We start from the raw sequence: 8,891 nt of genomic DNA, 5'->3' as shown, positions 1-8,891 counted from the left end.
AATTGAATCAAATCTTTCTTTTTTATAACTCAAAATTCAAGGTAATGAACTACCCGAATTTCGGAAGATGTTTTCGTTAAAAACCCGATGAAAAGATTGCACGTGGTTTCATCCTAACCCTAGATTAGACGATTAGATAATTATAATACGAGATTAAAGTACATATAAAGAATAAAAGAGAAATAGGGAGGAAAACAGAACTTTTCTCACTGTTTTTCCACTGGAAGCCAAACGCACCCCTAAGGAAAATAATTTTCTCGTCTTCTCGAAAGTATTTTCTCTCTGGGAAAATCATTCTCCAAGTATTTTTCTCATCTTCCTCACCTGATTTCTCTCTCTCTCTCTCTCTGTAATTTCTTTTTCTTCTCACTAAAAAGGAAAATACAAATAACAGGAAAAGATAGATGATAGATACTCTCTGTGATTGATAACTTTCTCTCTCTACAAATACTTCTCTCTCTACTGTCTCTGTCTACAAATCTCTCTCTACACTCTGTTTCTCCCTCTCTCTCACTAAAAGATAGAAAACAAAATAAGAAGGATTAGAAGATGATGATGATGATGGCTTTCGGTTTTTCTATTGTTGTTGTCCAAGCCGAGAGATAATGATAATGGTGATCTATCTCTAATCTCTCTCTAATATTTCTGGTTTTTGCTGAGCTCGAGAGATGGTCTGATCCCCCCAACCGAGATGATCCTTCTGTATTCTCTGCTCTGTTTATAGAGAGACGGGAGGAGGTAAGATACAGAGAGAGAGAAGAAATCTCTTTCTTCTCTTAATAATCTCAACCGAAATTTCTTTATTCCTATCTTCGAAAATCTCCAACTTTTTCTTTTCTGATCTTATCAATATACGGAGAAAAAGTCAGTAGCCAAGAGATCTCCATCAATCCTTGTTCTCTTTCTAGTATCTTCTAACAGAATCTAAAATCCTCATGATTTCCCTGTCTCTCTCTCTCTCTCTAACTTCTGTTTTGAAAACTTTCTCCTTTCTCTCTCTAACGTTGGAGAAGATAAAGGAAATTCCAATAATTTTGGGTCACCAATCGTGTGCTGATGCGTTGGCTGGAAGAGACGCGATTCAATGCTTCGCGAAATAAGTTAGTAACTTGTGGAACTCTCTTAGACGAAGCCGCCTGACGTAGGAGTGAAGCCAACCGTTAGATGTACTTGAATAAACGAGGAGTACGGATGCAACTGTTGCTTTGACTGTACTAAATCATGAACTCCGTCTCGTCCCGATACACAAACACGTCTTACCAAAAAGAGCCTGCTCCTGCTCCGAGCCATCAGATTCGTCTCACTTCTGCGCGCCACATGTCACTGACCACCATATGCCCACATTGGTCAACTGATTTTGACTCAACTTTGACTTCTGATTTCGACGTTGAGTTCGTTCTGGACTCTACTTTCACACGAGCACTAATATTGACCAGAGTGCCCTTGTCATTAAAATGACCAAGATGCCCTTAGTATGTCTTTCTCCCAATTTTACTCGTTTTTCGCGCTTAATTCCGTAGAAGACACCTATTAAGAGAAACAATCAAATCATCAGAGTAACTGCTCGAATTGGGCTAACTAACCCGAGTTAAGAGATTCAGATGAGACATTTTCATGTCTCATCATCATTACTCTGTTTTTAATTTTTTTTTTTCTTTGAAGCATTCTCACATTGCTCTATAAATTATTTCTAAGTCGTCTTTGAATTTACGTACCCATAAAAAAAACATTGATACCCTCACTACGTTGAGTGCTAGACATACCAGCCCAAAAGTAGGGTTTTACGTAACATGAAACCCATCGATATCTATCTAAGTATAACCCACTCAACCATTCATGCTCATGCAAGTCATAAGTTTCAATCGCTGCATACCAATTGTTCTCAACATCTAACTCATTTTGTGTGTCATATACCAGTATTTGTAAAGTAGTACGTATTTTTTCATAATGGGTTTGACTACCTAGCTTTTGAGGTATCTTTTTCATAATATGCCACAAACACAAACAATGTCTAGTATTGGGGAATACTTGTACAATCGCATTTGCCATTACTTGATCCTGATATGTAATTATACCTTTAGGGGACACATTATCCATGCATTCAAGAAAAGCTTGAAATAGCCAAACAAATGACTAAGTATCTTCACCAGAGATCAAACCAAAACCAAAGAGCGTTAATTGACCATGGTGATTAACACCTACAAATGGTGCAAATGGCATCTCATATCTATTTGTCAAGTAAGTGGTGTCAAATGTGACAACCTCACCAAATCCTGTGTAGGCTTTTCTATTTCGACCATTGATGGGCCTAGAAAGTTTCCTAAATAGGTCACCACCCGCAAGTATACGGGCGTCAAGTGATAATTCCGGTAAGACCGGTTCGTTCCTCAGAGACTAGTTAAACCTATTCTAAAATTAGGAAGTAATAAGATTGTAAAATGATTTGGTTTTGGTTTTTAAAATAAAATAAATAAAATATTAAAATAAAATTACGGGAATGAAAATGAACTCAAATGGGGAGAGGAGTCTAGGGTTTAGGATTCCACCACATAAAATCACTTTTAGAAACAAATGCTTAAAATGGTTAATTCTCTTTTTTATAACTCAGAATTTCGGATAATGAACTATCCTAATTCCGGGAGATGTTTTCGTTAAAACCGAATAAAACATAACAATGTAATCATTTTATTTTAAATAAATAAATCTCTAAACTACTATTTATCAATTAATAAGTATGAACCGTCAAATGATTTAATATAAGCACGATGCATCAAATCGAAAAGTATAAATAGTGAAAAGAAAATCTATTTATCAAACTAAAACGAATTAAACTATGAAGCATTAATCAAGAGTTAATCAATAAAAATTATATCTCTAAAAGATCAAAAATGGGTTTCATCGTAAAACCCTAGATGGAGAGTCTTAGCTAATCATGATCGAGATTTAAATAAATATGAATAATAAAAGAGAATGGAAGAAAACTTAACTTTTTCGCTATTTCCAAACCAAACAGGGCCTTGGGGAAATGATTTCCTTCTGTTTTTCCCAAAATTCCGCCAAACAGACCCTTAGGGAAAACGATTTTCTCGTCTTCTCGGAAGTATTTTCTCCGTGGGAAAATAAATTTCCCACGGTTTTTTCTCCACTGTTTTCTCTCTTTTCTCTCTTTTCTCTACTGTTTTCTGATCTCTCTCTCTCTCTACAATCTCTCTCTATTTCTCTGTAATCTCCCTCTCTCTCTCACAAAGAAGAAGAAACAAAAAGAAAAAGAAAAATAAATAATATGAGTGATGATCAAAACAAAACCGAGATGATAAGCTATGTTCTCTAAATCAAACTTTCTGTTTTTCTCTCTCTTTTAATCTATCTCTCTCATAAAACTAACAACAATACAGAAATAGAATAAAGAAGATGAGAATCACTGTAATAATCTTCTCTGTTTAATTCACAATCGATTTATCACTTTGATTTCACTGAATTTCTCTCTCTACAAATTACTCCCTTTCTCTCGTTTTTAACCATTTTCCGTGTTCAATTCCATAGAAACCACCTGAGTAAGAGAAACAAGCAATTCATCAAAGTAATTGCTCGAAATGGATTAACTAACCCGGGTTAAGAGATTCAAATGAGGCATTTTCATGACTCATCAAACATCCCCAAACTTAGATTTTGCTAGTCCTCGAGCAAAACAGAAAAATAAAATTAAACCCACTTCACCACTTTCGTAGGGAATCACGATTGCACTTAGCACGTGCAACAAGCCGTTAAACCTCTAGGTTACCCTAGAGGACGAGTTTTGTCTCGTGAGGGTTTGCAGTGAATATACCCACAAAATTCAAAAACCTCAAAAGTCCAAAAGGGTCTAAATATGATATGGACTAAAAATGTTTATCCGGTAGATTTTCGAAAGTTAATGGAAATTAAATCCAAGTCACTCAAACCATACAAATGCTAAAAATCCCTTCACTAGTAATCAAGACCTAAAGTGCACGTGACAAGCCAATATGAGTATCATTTCGGTTCTGAAAAGACAAGACCTCGATTACCGTCTCGATACATTTCGCCTCGACTGTTGCCTCACGGTCATACACTCAAAAATTAAAGTCACTCAGAAATGGTTCACTCAATGTGCGAGTATGAGTGTGACGGAAACTCAACACATTACAAAAGATGGACTAAAAGTTTGGTGAACGACTGATCTCATAGAAAGGAAACAACCACTAATATGGAATGAGGAAGCTTACCAACTCTTCTCACCTGATATACTTTTTAACAATGCTTCCTAGAGGTCGATAGACACTAGTGATGATACGACTAGAACCCCTGAGAACTCGACGTCTTCAAATCTTCAAGAACTAATTCAAGGGATAAACACTTAAACTAAACAAACACACTTTTTTTTTTTTTTTTTCTATTTCTTTTTTTTTTTTTTTTTTTTTCTTTTTTTTTTTTTTTTTTTTTTTTTTTTTTTTTTCAATACGCTTCTGGTAATAAAACTCAAAATACACAACATACTTTCTTAACACTTTCCTTGGGTAAAATTCTCTCCATTTTGTTTCATGCCTTATTCTCAGGGTTCTAAATGATGAGGTTCCTATCTTCCTCTAGTTGACACTGTTTTCAAGTTTCTCAGACTACAAGAGAAAGGTTTACTTCCTGATGACATCCCTAGTGGTTGTAAAGTTTGAACTCAAGAGATCAAATGAGTTCTTCTTTCAATATTGCGAGGTTGAGTAGCTCTTCATTCTACTCAGAATTAGCTCAGAAGAGATCACTCAAAACAACAAGAAAGGCTCAGAATCTCACATAGGTTAAGTCTCCACTAATGATCGATTAAGTTGTCTCAGAAAAGTCAACTCTTCACCTATCTAACACTCACATGGCTAGTGCACAGACAACCTCAAGACTCGAAATTCATGGAAAAACCTTTAGCAAACGGATAGTTCGACCAACTAGACTCTATAACTATTAACAAGCAAAAACAGCTAGACTCGCATTTTCAATCCAAAAATTAAAAATTTTGAAAAATTTTAAACCCTTTTAAATTTTGAAATAAGGACTTAGCAAAAAATTTCAATCCCCTATCCCCAACCTTAAACCGAACATTGTCCTCAATGTTCTGAAGACTATGCAAAAAATAACAGGGTGAAGGGAGAGATATTACCCGGTTCAGCGTCCTCTGCATGGGTTGCCTCCCAGAAAGCGCTAAGTTTAACGTCTTCAGCCAGACGAAACAGATGACTCGAAAATAGAAAGAATTATACCTACTGGATTACAGAAGTGTAACTAACTGTAAACCAATATTCGATACATCTGTGGGTCCACCCAAAACACAAAGTTTTCAGTGAATGATAGTCTCACATTTTCGTAACTTGGTGATAGTGCAAGTGAGACTATCAAGAAAAAAGGGCAATCCCCAAACTTAGACGACAATAAAGTCGTTAAGTTTGGCACCGCACTAGAGAGAGTACAGACCGGATAAAATGGGTCTTCATATGGATGATCGATAGAGGGAGTGAGTGTTTCAAAATCTACACATGGTTTCGAGGGACAAAATACAAAGCAATCTAGATGACTATCAATGACACCCGGACTTAAACTAGGGTTCTCTAAAACAGGCATTTCGGGTTCCTTCAATGGAGAAACCCTACTATCAGACTCACAGCCCCTAGAAGTCGGTTTAGATAAACCTTCTATACTCTTTTTGATAGCGATGTACTCAGGGTCCTTAAAGAATTCTATATCCTCACCAAAGTCAAGCGAGACAATGGTCTCATTTAACACATTTATCAACCATGATTCATCGTCCTTAAGCGAGTCAGACGACTTCAAATCAACAACCTCTTCATGATGGGACCACGATCTATCCATCTCTCTTTCAAATTTTTTTTATTTTTTTTTTGTTATTTTTTTTATTTTTTTTGAAATCGAAAACCGAGGAAGCACTACGAAGATCCTATAGAAAAGTACCCACTAACAGGGGATTCGTGGGTGATTAGAAAAATTACCTCCCGTTCAAGACGGGCGACGACCTTTGTAGACGACCCGGGCCACTCTTCCCTCAAGTGTTCGAACCCGAGGCTTCGTTGGATTTTCGGTTACAATTTATAAAAGCCCTCCAATTTAGGGTCAAAACAAAAGAAAGTACTAAAAAGTCTAAGTCTCTCCTCACCAAAATAAATACAAAAAAAATAAAAAATAAATAAATAAATAAATAAATAAAAACAGTAAATTTCTTCTTTTGAGGTCCTCCTCCTTGTTGCGCCTTCTCTTCAGCTCCTTAGTGTTCTGCACACCAAAAACAGAGAAGCAAGTCAAAGTATCCAAAATTCAAAACTTACCAAAAATAAAAACTTTCCAAAATTAGAATAAATTTAAAACATAGTCCCCGGCAGCGGCGCCAAAAACTTGATGGGCCTAGAAAGTTTCCTAAATAGGTCACCACCCGCAAGTATACGGGCGTCAAGTGATAATTCCGGTAAGACCGGTTCGTTCCTCAGAGACTAGTTAAACCTATTCTAAAATTAGGAAGTAATAAGATTGTAAAATGATTTGGTTTTGGTTTTTAAAATAAAATAAATAAAATATTAAAATAAAATTACGGGAATGAAAATGAACTCAATTGGGGAGAGGAGTCTAGGGTTTAGGATTCCACCACATAAAATCACTTTTAGAAACAAATGCTTAAAATGGTTAATTCTCTTTTTTATAACTCAGAATTTCGGATAATGAACTATCCTAATTCCGGGAGATGTTTTCGTTAAAACCGAATAAAACATAACAATGTAATCATTTTATTTTAAATAAATAAATCTCTAAACTACTATTTATCAATTAATAAGTATGAACCGTCAAATGATTTAATATAAGCACGATGCATCAAATCGAAAAGTATAAATAGTGAAAAGAAAATCTATTTATCAAACTAAAACGAATTAAACTATGAAGCATTAATCAAGAGTTAATCAATAAAAATTATATCTCTAAAAGATCAAAAATGGGTTTCATCGTAAAACCCTAGATGGAGAGTCTTAGCTAATCATGATCGAGATTTAAATAAATATGAATAATAAAAGAGAATGGAAGAAAACTTAACTTTTTCGCTATTTCCAAACCAAACAGGGCCTTGGGGAAATGATTTCCTTCTGTTTTTCCCAAAATTCCGCCAAACAGACCCTTAGGGAAAACGATTTTCTCGTCTTCTCGGAAGTATTTTCTCCGTGGGAAAATAAATTTCCCACGGTTTTTTCTCCACTGTTTTCTCTCTTTTCTCTACTGTTTTCTGATCTCTCTCTCTCTCTACAATCTCTCTCTATTTCTCTGTAATCTCCCTCTCTCTCACAAAGAAGAAGAAACAAAAAGAAAAAGAAAAATAAATAATATGAGTGATGATCAAAACAAAACCGAGATGATAAGCTATGTTCTCTAAATCAAACTTTCTGTTTTTCTCTCTCTTTTAATCTATCTCTCTCATAAAACTAACAACAATACAGAAATAGAATAAAGAAGATGAGAATCACTGTAATAATCTTCTCTGTTTAATTCACAATCGATTTATCACTTTGATTTCACTGAATTTCTCTCTCTACAAATTACTCCCTTTCTCTCGTTTTTAACCATTTTCCGTGTTCAATTCCATAGAAACCACCTGAGTAAGAGAAACAAGCAATTCATCAAAGTAATTGCTCGAAATGGATTAACTAACCCGGGTTAAGAGATTCAAATGAGGCATTTTCATGACTCATCAACCATCTGTCCAAAATATTTTTGACAAACGATTATCTTTATCCAAATCAGTTTTAAAGAAGATTTCGTTGTTTTGTTCATTCATTTGCAAAAAGATAACTATTTAATGCTTAAGTATCTCTTTTTCCTAGTCGCAGTCTTATTGATTCATCTAAGTAATTACGACAATCCTTTTTCGTAAAAGGTAACTTTTTCATATCCCCAAGCATCAATGACTAGTCTATTAAAATTCTTATTCACCTTGATACCTGCTTTATCATAACTCTAGTTCTCTCCTCACATGTTTACTTATGACCCTATTGCGCCGAAAGAGTCGGGACCTTGTAGGACTAATGTCATGGTTGTGGTCGAGGTGAACCTTTGAAATCATCCATTGTCCATCTAATTCAAGTTTTGCAAATATCCTAACCAAACAACCAGTCCGACAACTTGGTCTTGGGTCTCAAAGATTTACCCTGAGAACCATTTTGCCCGCCCTAAAAAACACCAATGTTACATAAAAGGCATTTCCGTTTAAGTTTGTATCCTTTGTTCTTTTGCTAACAGGAAAACTTTTTTTCTTAGCGTAGTTCTTGAAAAAATCAAACACATCTTTGTCTGTACTAAATTTCACGCCTAATTTAGGCTCAACTAATTCTTCTCTATCTATGGCAGATTTTCCTACATTTTGTTCATTGACTGACTCTCCTTCAGCTACAATAAATTTAGGCCGCGACTTTGGGAAATAAAGAAAAATCTACTGGGAATAAAGACTTAGACCACGTTCAGGTAAGCTTAAAATCTACAAAAAAAGCTGGATTTTAGCTATTTTATAAGTGCTTATAGTCTAGGTAACGTTTGGTACAAAAAGAAAAGCACTTTTTAAAAAGCTACAAAATCACTTTTTTCTCTAAAACACATAAGCGGCAAAATGGAGCTCCCGCTTATTGCTTTCCGGGGAAGCTATCAATTCACCGTGAATTTCCCTTCCCCTCATTTAATAAGGAATCCCTCCATCCCTATAATCAATTAAACATTCAATAGTCAAGTAGGAATTTGAAAAACAATAACTTTACAAATGAAATTCTTTCTCTCTCTAATTCTTTCTTCTTCTTTCTCTCTAGTTCTTTACTAAATTTATATCAGTTTCTCTTTTGAGAATTCAA

The sequence above is a fragment of the Eschscholzia californica genome, unplaced genomic scaffold (assembly GCF_041429995.1).
Source record: "Eschscholzia californica isolate CP2 unplaced genomic scaffold, dmEscCali1.0.p SCAF_2, whole genome shotgun sequence".
NCBI lineage: Eukaryota > Viridiplantae > Streptophyta > Magnoliopsida > Ranunculales > Papaveraceae > Eschscholzia > Eschscholzia californica.
This window is presented reverse-complemented; position numbering follows the sequence as displayed.